The sequence below is a fragment of the Macrotis lagotis genome, chromosome 5 (assembly GCF_037893015.1).
Source record: "Macrotis lagotis isolate mMagLag1 chromosome 5, bilby.v1.9.chrom.fasta, whole genome shotgun sequence".
Lineage (NCBI taxonomy): Eukaryota > Metazoa > Chordata > Mammalia > Peramelemorphia > Peramelidae > Macrotis > Macrotis lagotis.
In genome coordinates, this window is record NC_133662.1 from 155,987,517 (window position 1) to 156,004,322 (window position 16,806).

Consider the following 16,806-nt stretch of genomic DNA (forward strand, 5'->3'; position numbering starts at 1 on the left):
TAAAACCCTATCAATCAATCAGACCAGAAAAGAAATGATAGAAAATAATAGAATTCCCTCCTTCTCCCCCCAAAACAACATACGTTTTAGGAAAATCTGTCCTATGGCATCAAATTATGAGTTTTTGGAAAAGAAAAAGATCCAATTCGAAAAGGGAGAATAGAGAGGATGATTGCCCAATCAGAACACAGACATGTCAATAGGCCTGACCATGCAGAAACAGCAGAGAGCTTCCCTCTGCCTCTACTACACAAAACATACAATTTAAAACAAACACACATAAAACACATAAACAGAGTCAGAGTACCTTAAACCAGAGAGACCCCTGAACTCTACCTTGCTCTCACACTAAAGGGTCCCCTAAACACTACACAGACAAAGGCAACAGGGTTCCAGATAAACCTGTACATTCTAGGGACAAATTTCCAGCTCCCATCCTGGCCGGAAAACAAAAACAAACACCTCCAAAGGTGACAAAACCCCAACAAACCAGAGGTAAAATCCAGAGAACATTCCCTTTCCAAACAACTGAGTTATATATAAAAAAGTGACAACTTCATTACATTCCAAAGTCGTTTTGAAAAATAAGTCTGTCCATTCAGACTGCTGACCTTCCCATTTGAAAGCCAAAAATGTACTTAATGCTGGCAAGAACAGGTATGGAAAAATAGGCATTGTATAGGTCAGCCACAGTGAATACTGTAGCAGAGGGAGAACTGGACAATATAGGAGAGGGAGGCAGGACAACAGTTGAACATGGTTCTAAGAGGAGTAGTTTTTAAAACTTGGAAAGACTGTGGGGGAAGGACTTCTTAATTTCTGGTTTTTACTTTGTTCTAAATCTCTGAGAAGGGACCTACAATGTTTTTTCCCTGCCCTGGCTTTCTGTGATAATGACTAACCCTGGTAGTTGGATCATCAGACTGCCTCCTAGCTACAGGTGGGTCTTGGATAGGGGCTGTCAGTTGCTCCAGGTGCATGGTCAGGACTTTATCCTCTTTTGCTTGTAATTCTCTCTTTTCTTGGAGATCTTTTTCTTTTTGCTGTATTAAATGTTGATCCAACTGTTCTGCTAATTCACAATGTAATGAGGATACTTGTTCTGCCATGCTGGCTGGTTTATCTTAATATTTCTTGACAGAGTAGGTTGCAGATTGTTAACAAAATAAGAGAGAAACTGAGTCTGTCCTCCTTCCTTGTCATGCTTTCGACCAGAATTTGCATCAAGAGCCTCAATTAGTGATAAAAAAAAATTGAAACACAATTCCAAAGAACTGAGTTTTAAAAAAATGGTAGCCTCATTACATTCCAAAGTCATTTTGAAAATTAAATCTGTCCAAACAGACTTCTGACCTTCCCATTTGAAAGCAAAAGTGTACTTACTGCTGGCAAGAACAGGTTTGGAAAAATAGACATTACATAGGTCAGCCACAGTGAATACTGTAGCAGAGGGAGGACTGGATAACACAGGAGAGATGCAGGACAGCTTGTTGATAGGTCCCTAAAACAACATGATTTTCAGGAAAATCTTTCCTGTGGTGCCAAATCATGAGTTTTTGGAAAAGACAAAGATCCAATTTAAAAAGGGAGAATGGAGAGGAAGTTTGACCAATCAGAACACAGGCCAACAAGCCTGACCATGCAGTGATGAAAGCTTCCATCTGCCTGCACCACACAAAACACACAATTTAAAACAAACACATATAAAACACATAAACAGAATCAGAGTACCTCAAACCAGAGACCCCTGAACTCCAGGGAAAATCCTGAATACCAGTTTTAATTTTTCAAAAGTCTATGGGTCAGGGAAATGCCAGGGGAAATGCATCATGAAGAGCATCCCCTAATGCTCTAGGTTTGACATAATGCCTTTCCTGATCTGTATATGCTACCCAATCTGTGTTTTGGAGCTCTTCTCAAAAGTAGCTTTGATATCTACCTTTTAAAACTAATTCTTTGCCTCCCCTTTCCCTACTAGGGCTAAAGTTAACAGGCAAATATCTGGGATCCCAGGGCAACGGGATTGCAGAGTAATTTTAAATTGATCACTAAAGCCAATAGGATCTTTATGTGGATCAGGAAAATCTTTCTTTAATGCCTGTAATTCAACCCTGTCCCATGGCTTAAACTTATAATGAAGAATCCTATAAAGCTTAACATCTGATCCAGTCTGTCCTTCTCCATCTTCAGGCTGAATGACCTGAAGACATGGTCTGTTTACTATCCTGAAAGGATAGATTCCAACAAGTTCAGGCTTCAGGCTTTTATCTGGAGCTGGGGAAACAGTATTAGAAGCTTTTGGAGAAGGGAAAAGATTTTGGTCTGCCAGCTCAGTAGGGGGAGGGACTGAAACCAAGAATGGAGGAGAATTAGAAACTGGAGTAGACAGGAGGCTTTTTGTATATGCTGCCTTATGAGGGGGACAGGTGTTTAAAGGAGGAGAAATTTTCCTACGAGCTTTGAGTGGGACTTTCTCAGACTTTCTCTTTCTAACATCTCACCGAATCAGTGATAAAAAACATTCCTATTCCTTCTTAGACATTTTGATAGTTTTTAAAATTAGTTTTGTCTTAAGAAAATTAACTTTAGACCTGTCATATGATCCCTACCTAGGCCAGTTCAGCTGAGTATTGTCATAGTTAATTTTTGCCATCTCTGACAAAAGATGTGATCACTAAAATTGTAATGTTTGGTCATATAAAAAGCAGGAGTTCACTCTACTCGGTCTCTGATTTTAGAATTGGATTGTCTTATATTTTCAACAGTCAATCTACAATAACTATTCAAAACAACAACAATAACAACATACACCAAAAAGACACTGAACTAAATAACATATAACAGACATTACCCATCTGACCAAAGAAACCAGGTAAATATTCCTTTACATTTTTATCAAACAAAAAATGTCAAATATCTAACCACTTAGCTATCTTATCAACAAAATACCTCCCTCAGATCTAGAAATAAGCCCTGACACCTACTTTGGCTGGAAACCAAAAACCAGGCAAAATTTCACAAACTTGTGAAGTTGCACAAACCCCAGTAACAAGCTGAATTCATTTCAGAAAAGGACACAGTTCACAAACTAGGGCAATATGAGTTTGAAAAATAACAATCTCACCTTTAGACAATTCACTCGTACCAGGCTTAAAATCTATTCTGGTTTTTCTTAAGGGTCCCTTTATGAGTTGTCTGGAAGAAAAGTTTATCCTCTTTCAAATTCAAGCCTAAATCCCAGTCACAGCACCATTCAACCATAATTTCCTTAAGCTGAGGAAAATGAAATAACAAAGTTAATTTTATAAATGAAGTTTAATTTTCTAGGACCTTACCAAAACCCATGGGTGGATGGCATTCTTGCAAATGCCAACAGTGATACAAAATTTTGAGGGCAATTTGTACAGAATGAACAAAGAATTATAAAACTTTTGGTGGCCAACCAGTCGGTTACACATTTTTACATAAAGGTGTCATTGATTGCTTTATGATTCTCTAACCCATCCATAAGATCTGTTACATGTCAGAACTAACAAAGATCTAATTAGCCCAGGACTACTGTCTCCTCTTCTGACATGACATATTTTTTGTTGTTATTACATTATGATATGGACATATAAAACATTGGAGTTTCTTCCTTTCCAAAATGTGAAAAGCACAATAATTTATTCAGGTTCTCATTTAGTTAACCAGAGCAGATTCCTGAGTTCTCAGGATGGTCATTAATTGATTGTTTGCACAGCTTTTGCAGTAAAACTTGCAGATGCAAGTAGAGGAGGGCTAAGCTGTACCACATAGACAGAGTCTGCCTTCAGATTTATAATTATAGACACAGACCTTTGTGGAGGGGAAGAAGAGAACATTTCAAATTTACAGAACTCAAATAAAGTTTGATACAACAACTTTTGATTAGAAATATAGATCAGAAATATTTAATTCTGAATTAATGAATATCAGATTCTCTCTCTCTCTCTCTCTCTATATATATATATATATTATATCCATATATCCATATATATATGTATATAAAATACCAATCTCACAAGATTGTTAAGAGGCACAAAAAAGGATAATTCATGTAAAATATGTTGCCACCTTGAATAAAGGTTGAATAAATATCAAGTATTAAGATACACTGGGGCAGCTGGTGGCATAATGGGCCTGAAGTCCAGAGGACTCATTTCCTTGAGTTCAAATCTAGCCTCACTTACTAGTTGTGTGATCCAGGACAAGTCACTTAATACTGTTTGCCTCAGTTTCTTCATTTGTAAAAGGAAATGACAAATTACTAAGTAACTGTCAGGAAACCTCAAAAGGAGTCATAAAATATCAGACAGAACTAAAATGACTGAACAACAAAAATCAAGATATACTAGATGATTTTTTTATTGAGATGCTGACTATGGTGTTAGCTTCCAGGCTGATGAGATGTGGATGTTCTAAGTGAGAATTATTTTGAGTTAATCTAGGGTTTTGTCAGATTGTTCTATACCATCATCTGCTTATACGCATGCTAGATATTCATTTCCCAATACCTCTAAGCTGACATTTTCAGTCCTAAATGCTTTACTTCACTTGGCTTTTCTAGAGCTCATGAACAAATAATATTTATTTTATTCAATCAGTATTTATAAAATACCTTTAAAAGGAAATCAATAAACATCAATAAGCCATGTGCCAGGCACTTTGGTAGGTGGTAACAATACAATTATAAAGAGTGACACAGCTGTTACTGTTTCTTAGGTTCCCAGGGCAGAGTACTCCCCATTTACACACCAAGGACAATTTTTGTTAAAGTATCTACTCTCAAGGAGATCACATTCTAGAAATATAGGCACTGCTAGTTATTGGGAGATGCAATAACTCACTTCGATATAATGCTTTAGGTTACCAAAAATGCTTTGTTCCAATGATCTTGACCTTCATACATCACAATTCCAAGATCCTACACCATCCTAGTTGCCCTCCCTTATTCTCTTATTAATGTTACTCCTAAAACAGAGTGCCAGAACAGGAAATAATTCTTCATATGTAATGTGGATAGGACAGAGAGTAGCGGATGCCATGTTTCTTTTAATGGCAGCTTCTGACTGATACTGAGCTTATAGTCCCTTAAAACAGCTACTTACGTATCCCCCCATATTATATTTGTAAAACTGATATTTTAACTCAAGCATTAGAATTGATTTAGTATTATTCAATCTCACTTTTTTAGATTCAAACCAGTATTCTAGACTGACAAGAATTCCTTCTGTCATCCAATGAATGGATATGCCATCAGTTTCTACTTCGTCACCACAAAAAGAAATGCTGAAATTTTTTACATTTGAGTCCCTTTTCTCTTTCTTTGAATTCTTCAGTGTTGTAGACATTGCAATGGTATAACTATTAAAAAGGATGAACAATTTTGTTTTTTTTAGTACAGTTTCAAATTGCTTTCCAGACTGGGTGAACTAATTCATAGTTCAATGAACACTGCATTTAATATATCTATTTTTCCACATCTCTACTACTCATCATTTTCCTATTTTTCTTTTTTTTCTAACTCTGCCAAACTAATGCCTATAAGGTGAAACTTGAATTGCTTTTACTTGCATTTTTCTAATTAATAATGATCTGGAACATATTTTCATATAACTATTTATAGTTTGGATTTCTTCATCTAAAAACTTTATTTGTTGACTGCAAAGACAGATTGATCACTGGAAGAAATTAAATACACAGGATAAAGAAGCAAATGAGAATGGTAATCTGTTATTTGATAAACCTCAAGCCATTGTGATGCTAAGAGAATATTTAATATTGCTTTTTTTTTTGCATTTGTTTCTTATGTTTCTGCCCCTCTGCCTCCCATATACACACCAATAAATGGGCAATTTTTGTTAAGGTCCTATGCACATCAGAGAATGTGTATTCTTTTCACATTCAGTTATTTAAAAAATTCAATAACATCTAACCTTTCTAGAATTCAGATCTTTTGAACTTCTTTACTATTTTTAGATTTATTTAGTCTGAAAAAAGGAACTTCACTATCATAGTTTTATTTGTATTTTCCCCATTTTCTTTAGTATTTTAGATGCTATGCCATGTGTAGATTTATATTTGGTACTGATATTAGTTAACTGTCTATGACACATTTTAGCAGAATATAATTTCCTCTCTTTATCTTCTCAAGTTGATTTGGGTTATTTTTTCTGAGAGGATTGCTAACCTTGTCTTTTCATTTCAGTTGAAACAAAATAGATTTTGCTCTAACAAACATTATTTCAATTCTGTGTGAATCTTTTCTTTTCATTTTTTTTACAAGGCAATGGGGTTAAGTGGCTTGCCCAAGGCCACACAGCTAGGTGATTATTAAGTGTCTGGAGGCCGGATTTGAACTCAGGTACTCTTGACTCCAGGGCCACTGCTCTTTCCACTGTGCTACCTAGTCCCCCAGTTCTGTGTGATCTTGATGCTTTAACTGCATTTGTTTTAAACAACATATAGTAGAATTTACTTCTTAAGACATTCTGCTATTCTCTTATTTCATGGGTGATTCCACCCATTCATATTCATTGTTGTAATAATTAATCACAGTTATGATTATTAATCATAATCATGGCTAGGCTCCCATATTATTGTTTTTTATTATTCACTAATTTCAATCATGTCTGACCCTTTGGGACCCATTTGAGCTTTTCTTGGTAAAGATACTGGGAACATTTTCCTCTCCAATTTATTTTACAGGTGAGGAAATTGAGGCAAACAGGGTTAAGTGACTTGCCCAGGATCATGTAAATAATGTGTCTGAGACTTGATTTGATCTCAGAAAGAGGGGTCTTCCTGACTTCAGGTCTGGAACTCCATGTACTAAGATATCTAGCACCTGATGCATTCAGTATATATATGTATTTCTATAAATATATATATATATATATGTGTGTGTGTGTGTGTGTGTGTGTGTGTGTGTATGTATACACACACATATATGTATATATTTGTCAACATCATCTACAATTGAGGACATCCTAAATGAGAGTGGTTATTTGGGATTATAAGCAGGCTTCTTAGCAATAGGATTACATTTTTACCATTTCCCAACTATGTGAAAGACATAGAGATTGTAAAATTCCATTACTTAGATGATGAAAAAGCACTTATTTTGGTAAAACAAGATGTAGCTTTTTAGTTTCGCATATGAATAGAAGATAAGAAGTCTCTTATCCATATATGAAGATATAAGATTTCACAGAAGATTTAATAATAGAAATAACTTGTTCAATAATTTTCTGATAACAAACATCAAATAAAAAAACAGGAAGATATATTCTCAGCAATTGTGTGTCATTCTGATGGAGATCTAGTTCACAATTAGTTCAGAATAAAGGATTCCTAATGGATACTGAAGTCCTCCAGATGCTTCTGATATTGTGCTAATATCAAGGCCAAGATTATTGCAGGTCCTTCCTATTCAAAGAGATATGTAATCATTCAAAGGAGTGTGGATCATCTATCTACACAAATTAATAAGTAGATGAAGACTGTCTATTGTTTAGATATCAAAATTCATTTGGATAAATACTCCACAGAACTTGTCCAACACTATTTATACCTAGGATGCAAAATACAGATGGAAAATTAGTTGGGTCAAGAGTGGAATAGGAAGAAGAAAGAAAGAAGCCAAACTGTTTTTGGGAAATATCAAAGCTCTTTCATTCAACTCAAGCTCCTCACATAAGCAAAGGTTCATCTTATTCCATACTAATATGGTATTATTGGTATTGCTATGGGTGAGGAGACATGGAACATTTCTACTTCCAAAAACCTAAAGATGAATTATCAAAAATAAGGCAATTGAGAGGTACATGGAAGATATGACCAAGCAGCAGCATAAAGTCAATGAAAAACTCTGGAGAATAGGAGTAAAGGATTTCAAAGAAATATAAAGCAGAAATTGAAGAGAGGTTGGTTCTGGTCTCATGGTAAGAATAAGACTCTCCACGGTTTCCCTTGTTTTGTTTGATGTGAACCTTTGGTCAAATATAGACAAGAGTCAAGTGGACCCTAAACCAAGATAAGTCAAAATGGGTACAGGATTTAGAAATAAAAAGTGATACCATAAGCCAATTAGGAAAATAAGGAAAAGTCTGTCTGCCAGATCTATGGAGAAGGGAGAAGTTTATGCACAAACAGCATATAGATAACATTATAAATTGCAAAATGAAGAAATTTGATTACAACTATTGCAACTAAGATTGGAAGGAATGCAGACAGTTGGGAAACAATTGTCACAGCTAGTGTTTCTGATAAACTCATTTCTAAAATATACAGAGAACTAAGTCAAATTTATAAGAATATAAGTCACACTCCATTGTTAAATAGTCAAAGGATATGAACAAGCAGTTTTCAGGTGAATAAATTAAATCTATCTACAGTCATATGAAAAATGCTCTAAATCATTTTTATTAGAGAATGAAAATTAAAACAATTCAGAGGTACTACCTTACACATATCAGAGTGGCTGAGTCACTAATGTATTGTTGGTGGAGTTGTGAACTGATCCCACCATGCTAGAGAACAATTTGGAACTATGCCCAAAGGGCTATAAAACTGTGTATACCCTTTCATCCAGAAATATTACTACTAGATCTATATCCCAAAGAGATCATAAAAATGGGGAAAGACCCATGTGTACAAAAATATGTCAGCTTTTTGTAGTGGCAAAGAATTGGAAACTGAGGGAATACCCAGCAATTAGGGAATTGCTGAACAAATTGTGGTATATGAATGAGATGGAGCATATACAAATCATGAACAACCAGACTTCAGAAAAGCTTAGAAAGGCTTGCTTCTTAAATTACTGATAGACTGACTTGTGTTTCTATGTAGGACCAAAATTAAGTATTGAGACTATTGCATGAACTTATGCTGAGTGAATTGGGCAGAATCAGGAGAACACTGTACACACAAACAGCAACATTGTGAGATGATCAGCTATGATGGTCTTAGTGATCATGGACAATCTTGAAAATGCCATCCAGATCCAGAGAAAAAGACTATGGAGTCTGAATGAAGAGTAAAGCATACTATGTTTATTTTTTAAAACTTCTTTTATGTTTTTCCTTTCTTCCTCATGGTTATTTTTCTTAAGTTCTAATTCTTCTTTCACAAAATGACTAATATGGAAATTAATTCATATTCCCTAGAAATATATAAATAACAGAAATAAATAAATAAATAATAGAAATAAACATGATTGTACATGTACAACCTATATCAGATTACTTGCTGCCATGAGGAAGGGGGAGGTAAAAGAGGATGGTAGAAAAATGTGGAACTCAAAAGCTTGCAAAAGAATGAATGCTAAAAACTATCTTTGCAATGGAATTAGAAAAATAAATGAATAACAAAATAAAAACATCACCTGGAATAAGCATAGTTTAATTGCAAACTTCACCTTCATTGTTTTAGGGAACTCCCAAATCAGATTACAGATCACTACTTGTATCTTTTTCCTTTGGGCAACTACATAGTCTTCTTTCAGAATTTGTAGATATATAAGATCACCAGAATAACACTGGTGATTTTAAGAAGTGGAATTTTGTTGCAGGGAGAAACTGGTGGTCAGTGAAAACACTATGTAATTTCTAAAATGTAACAGAGCCCATTCTTTCCTCCTATTAAAAACAGGGCCCAGTTCTTTGTTTCTCTACTATGTTGTCATGTGAGATATAAGTAGAAGATACTGACTCAATGACCAAAATATCAACATACTACTAGAGAAATGAAATTAGAAGATATAAGGAAGTTGCAGTTAAATAGGAAATTGGTTCAAAAGTACTCCATGGAGATCAAATAAAGAAGCTGGTAGAATTGCACAATCTGAAAGAAACATCATTTAGTGGAACAGTTGTTCATCTCAGTATAATAGTACTTATGATGAGAATAAGGAAAAAAATCCACCATGAAAATAAATCAAATAAGTATTTGCAGTAGAAGATAAGAATTTGATAATACTATACAAATTAAATCACTATATATTTTTAAAACTTGAGGAGGGGGTTGGAATAGACATAGGGAATGATGTGCTCTACATTAGAGTTTAGAGAGGGTGGCTAGGTGGCACAGTGGATAGAGCATTGGCCCTGGAGTCAGGAGTACCTGAGTTCAAATCTGGCCTCAGACACTTAATAATTACCTAGCTGTGTGGCCTGGGGCAAGCCACTTAACCCCATTACCTTGCAAAAAAAAAAATACTTTAGGATCAAGGAAAAAAGAAGTCAAAGATTTATAGACTACACAGAAATCTCACACCTACATGTCATGAATGATTTCTTCAAGAAGAAAATTAGGAAACTTTGGGCATGAAAAGCACTAAAAAATCTTACAAAATGAAATGAATTATATTTTAACTATCTGCACTTCAGGTAGCTATTGAGCATAACAGAACACTAATCTTAGGCAGAATTTAGGAAAACCTGAACTCAAATCCACATATATTAGCTCTGTGATCCTGGATAAGTCACTCATCCTCAGGTTGATTCACTTTGTTCAATTTCAAAAAGTGGAAAATAATAATACTTAATATGTGTGTTGCTATCCTCCTGTTTTAAACATGAGGGAGGTGTTGCCATGGCATGGATGTGAATTGAATTTAACGTGAGGGAGTGCTAAGCAAAATCACCAGTCTCATTTTCTCAATGGAAGATCTTGGCCTTTTTAAGCTAAGATTTTAATAAGTCTCAATTTGACTGAGGAAATGTTCATTAAGTGATTAAGGCAGGTAAAAAAGAAATGAAGCTAAGAATGATCTCTTTTGCATAGTCATAAAAAAAATTCAACCTGGGAGGGAAAGACTTTCAGGGTTTTTGGCCAAAACAGAAACAATTGCTATATATATATTTACCTTGAGTCAATCAGGGTCCAAGCAATGACCAAGTGATCCTTGGCTTGCAACATATCTGGCTATTAGGTTCAATTCAAATCCTGGTGACTTTGTACAGCACTCCCTCACTTAAATTCAATTCACATCCATACCATGGCATCACCTCCTCTTCCAAGATGAACAAACTACAATCTATGTGAGTAGAAGTTACCCCAACATTGGCAGTTGGGCAGCACAGCTCTTTCTTCTTTCCTCTCTCTCTCTCTCTCTCTCTCTCTCTCTCTCTCTCTCTCTCTCTCTCTCTCACACACACACACACACACACACACACAAACACACCTCTCCCTCTCTCTTTCTTTCCACCCTTATCTACAGATCCTTCTTCCAAAGGAATATAAATTTTGATTGCTGAAACCTGTTAAGATATCTTGAGGAGCCTGTAGGGTCCAAATCACTCTGGTTCTCATTGATTGACCAAATTCTTTACTCTTTATTACCTCTTGTTCAGACTAATGCACTAGTTTTTGCCTTAAGCATTTCCAGTCTCTACAACTCTTATCCACAGCTTCCAAAATGATCTTCCCAAAGTATAGGTTTAAAGTCTCCAAAAAAAAAAAAGACCCACAAAAAACCCCAAACCAAAAAAAAAAAAAAACCCTAGAACTCCAAAAGTTTCTTGTATATTGCTTTAAGGCTCAAATATAAATTCTTCTGTTTGGCTTTATCAGCTAACATTTATAGAGTATTAATTAGGTGCCAAGCCCTGGGGTTAAGTACTTTATAATTATTATCTCATTTGATCTTACAACAATCCTGTTGGTATTCTATAGGTCCATTCTATAGTTTAACCATATTGGATCTTATTGCTGTTCCTCAAAAAAAAAATACTTCATATTATGTATACTACTCATTGTACTGGTTATCTCCTATACCTGGAGGGTACTCCTGCCTCTCCTGTTTCTTAAAATCCCTTTATTCCTTCAAAAATTTCCTAAAGAGCCACTTTTCCATGAAGTCTTTGCCGATCTGTCCAGCTGTTAATAATCTTACTCACCCATTCTAATTTATTTATGTATACACATACACACACATGTATTTTGTCATTTTAATCACATAAACTTCTTGAAAACAGATATTGTTTCTTTTTTTTGACTCAGGTCTTACATAGAAGAGCGGTCTTATATGAGTCTATAGGTAATTTCTCTACTAGTATAGACCTACCATAGGTTTGCTAGAATCATCTCAAGTTGATTGCTTAAAATTTTCAATAAAACTATTTCACTAAAAAATGTGAGCATTTGTACCACAAAAATGGTCAAATTCCAGAAATCAGGCTTGATTTGTTGTTTTGTTGATTGTCTAGACTTTAAAAAATGATGTGAAATACTAATAGAGGAAACTTAAAAATGTATTGTGAGTATTTTTTGAGTTGTTAAACAATCACCAACCTAAGTTATGCACACTTGTTCATGTTTTGGAATAGTTCTTGTGTCCTACCATAAGAAAACCCACCCAATGTGTTGTAGGCTTTTTTCTAAGTCTTTTAACATTTTAATAGTGAGTGTGCTATTTGTGGTTGCAGTAGTAACAGGATCTTGTGATTTAGACCTGGAAAAGACAGTACAGAAAGTCAGTGCCTGTTCATTCATCTGTAAAATGAGAAAGCTGTATGTTCTCCCTACCTCATAGAATTGTGGCAAGGAGAACATGGTAAGCTGTAGAAACCCTGGATGATGAATACTATTCTTATTGTCAATCAGAAGCAACATAGCTTGATGAATAGAAGTCCAAATAAGAGTCAGAAAGGAAGACTTCAAGCCGTGTCTCCAGATGCTAGTTATATGACCATGGGGCAAATTGCTTAACTTCTCAAAGTCCTAGGTACTTTAAGACTAAGGTTCCAAATCTATATTAATAAGGAGTTTCTGTATTGGAAGCTCCCCATATCAATAAAATCAAAGGTCCAGATGAAATTGTTATAGAAGATTTAGTTTCCTATGTAACCTGTTTAAGAAACAAACACATTTCGTGGGGCGGCTAGGTGACGTAGTGGCTAGAGCACCGGCCCTGGAGTCTTGAGAACCTGAGTTCAAATCTGACCTCAGACACTTAATAATTACCTAGCTGTGTGGCCTTGGGCAAGCCACTTAACCCCATTGCCTTGCAAAACCCTAAAAAAAATAGGAGAAACAAACACATTTCTCAACATTGAAGGAAATCTTTCAATGGAATACACAAAAATCTAGAAAGTTTTGTGACTCCCTCAAGAAAAAGTCTAATGGAGCCTAATTAGATGACCAAGGAAGTTAAGCAAAGGGCTTATTCCACTGACTCATCCATCTACCAGAAATTGTAGCACCTGCAATGCACAATGACAAGGTACCCCATTTTGTTGAAATTCAAAATTTACCAATATTCACAAAAATAAATATATATAAAAATCTAAAAATTGAACTTTCAAGTAGGATTTTTTAAAATGAGATATTTTTGCTTCTGAAGTTATTAAAGCTTTAAACTATTCTCAGGATTATGAGGCATCTTATATATCACATACAGATGTGTATATCATATACATATATGTTTACATGCATGTAAACATGTGTATAAGTATGTACATGCATGTATATAGTTTGGGGGAATAACTTATTTAGTTACAAATCTACTGTTCTCTAGATTCTTGGAAGCTCATTACTGAAGCTTACAGATCCAATTTTAGAGAAAATGGTCAGAGTCATGTAGACCAATGTGGTAAAGGGTAACTCATTAGGAAGATTTAGTAAATTAAAACTGGGGAAATTGCTTTCTTTTAACACTCTAAAGTTCCTTATATCTTTTGAAACATTTATGGATCATTTCTTCACTTGTATGTTTAAACCACTACAATATACCCAAACCAAAGGTCCAGATGAAACTGTTTTACAAACCGTGAATTTCAGAGTAGGGGCATAGGTAAGGTGGGCAGGTGCTTGACTCAGGTCTTTGGAAATAGTGGTGATTTTAGAGCATTTAAAAAATCAACATATGGGGAGAACCTTTGGTTTAGGTTGTCTAGTTTTAAGTTATTATTGTGTTAGTAAAATAGCTTTGGGGAAAATTTTGAGGAACCTACACTTTGGTTTAACTCATGTCCTAACACTGGGAAATGTTTGCTTAATTCAGACATGGAAGTAGGTATGTTAATACTGAATATTGGAAAGCTGAAAGATTGAATATTATCTAAATTTTCTGTCTTCTCCAATACCTAGAACAGGGAGTAAGGACTTAATAAATATTTGCTGATAAAAATGATGATGATGGTGTTAACAAATAAGCCTACACAGTTCTCCCTGAAATTAAATGGATACAGATGATCTCTTTTAAAAGAATGTCTCTTTCAAGAGAATATAAATGGCACTGATTCTCTGATTCCTTGAAACTTCCAAAGAACTTCTTCTGTCTAGGAAGAAACCTGAGAGATTATTAACACAGTTTAGAAGCTAAGGCTGTATATATTTATAACAAAGTCAGGGTAACAAAGAAGAGGGTTTCAGAAGGGCAAGACTGAATATAAAGAAATCCTAGGGGCTCAGTTGGAGTAACTACAAAGAGTACTCCAGGGAAATTCTAAGGGCTTGTCTGGCTTGTAGGACTAGATCTAATTCTACAAAACTCAAGGGACAATGAGATGATTATAAGACAAAGGGAGGGCCTCTGGTTGTCCAGCTGTTCCAAACTCAAAATGATTTGTGATTTCATTGATTGGGGATTAAGTTTCCTCCAATGATGCAGATGACAACCCATCTATGTCTGCCTAGTTTGTTCAACTCTTATTCATGTTCTCTTCAAAATTTACTGTAGGAAATTAATCCAACACAGTGAAGTGCTTTCTCTTTACCCTGACATCCTTGGAACAACAGTGGTAAATTCAAGTTGTTACCTCATGTTCTGCTGCATGACTAGCTTTCTGCTTCAAAACATGAAATGAAGCTATTTTCAAATACAATTTTCTCTCTCAAATTAGATTAGGTAGGGTAAACCTGTCAGTAGAATTGGAAACACTAAAAATTACTGACATATTTCTTTCATAAAGGCATATTTTCCTCTTAAAAATGAAGGCAAGCATTTTATGGGAGATATTGACCATTCAATCAAATATGTATTATATGTGACATTGTTCTAAGGATATCAGGGAATAGAGGAAGGTCTCTGCCATATTGGATTGATCCCCTGTGGTGAATTTTTGAGATAGGATGGAGAAGGGGTAAACAGCAAAGGCAAGCATGGCTGGGTTGTCATCTGCATCATTGGAAGGAATTTAATCCCCAATCAATGAAATCACAAATCCATTTGCCTTTGGAACAGCTGGACAACCGGAGACCCTCTCAATGTCTCCTAATTATCTCATTGTCCCTTGAGTTCTACAGAATTACCTTGTCTTGAAAAAATATCTAAAAAAAAAAAGAATTACAAACTTACAATAATGCTTTAAGATGAACATTGGATAGCCATTTCCTTGCTTTAAAAAGTAAAAGCATTATAACACCTGAGCCATTACAAGAATGCAGACACTGACTATGGAGCCTCCATAAAACAAATACTAATTCCAATTGTAAATGCTTATTGTCCTTTTCCCAACAAGATTCCTTGAGTTTAATACATGCCCCAAAATATTAGATAAGTTCTGAAAATTGTAACAATTGCCATATTTATAAATTGTTACTTAAGAGTTGTCAAATTAATCAACATTCAGTCCTAAAATTATCATTAGTCTTTTTTTTAATGCAGATGATTTAATTTACAACTTGAAGTGCTTTGTTTAAATAACTGGTGACTTAAATGCTAGCAAATAAAAACAAAACCAATGACTTAATAAAATAATTAACCAAAAATTGAAAATGCTTAGTTTGTTTAAGATAAGTTGACTGTTGAGGCTTTTAATTGTGGGGGCCTTTAACAGGGATTTTATAAATACAGGATAAAGAAGTTATGAGGTGTGAATATTGCCATACTAGTCTTCTCAGTGGCTTAAATAAGAAACAAAGGTCAGAAGGGAAGCCTAGAGGTATAAGGAGGTGTTTGTGTATGGGTAGAGTCCATGTTATTTTTTGCTTCAGTAATATTGAAAAATCAAACTGAGGATGATATATAGGTATCCACTTCCTATACAAGCCTCAGATTCTACCAAGGAATATGGCTATATAAATCAAATGGATAAGTCTTTAATAGCAGTCATCTCTGGCTATCTGGAATCAACTTCTGTTAATAAAATTAAAAAACTGTTCAGTTTTATTTTTCCCAGTTTATTTCCTCATAGTTAGCTTGAGTTGGAAAAACCATCCTTTGCTACTTCCCCTACTTCTCATTTTCCTCTTTAGATCCATACCCTCTGACTCAGAGACTATTTGCAGAAGACACCTGTTTTTAAATGAATCCACAGGAAATACCTATGTTGTCTTTTCATGATCTGATCCTGCATTTGGTTGGTTGAAATAGGATCCCTGGATTAAAAAAATAAATAAATAAAGGCAAACTAAAATCTATCTGCTGCCCACAGACTAAAGCAATTTCAGCCTGACAGCTTTTACTGGAAACTAGAGTATAATCAACTACTGCTTTCTTTCCTTGAAGCACTAGGATTGTAGCAAAATAGTGCTTTGTCTAAACTGTCCCTGTTTTTTATCAGTTTAGTGCTTAGGTTTTTACATTTAATTTTTTTTTTTTTACATTTTTGCAAGGCAAATGGGGTTAAGTGGCTTGCCCAAGGCCACATAGCTAGGTAATTATTAAGTGTCTGAGGTCAAATTTGAACTCAGGTACTCCTGACTCCAGGGCCAGTGCTGTATCCACTAGTGGCCCCTACATTTAAATTTTAAACTTAGAAACATTCCTCTTTTAAGGTGAATAAAATCACTCCAAGTATCCTCAACTCTCCTCTTGGTGCCTGGATCATTATTATTTCT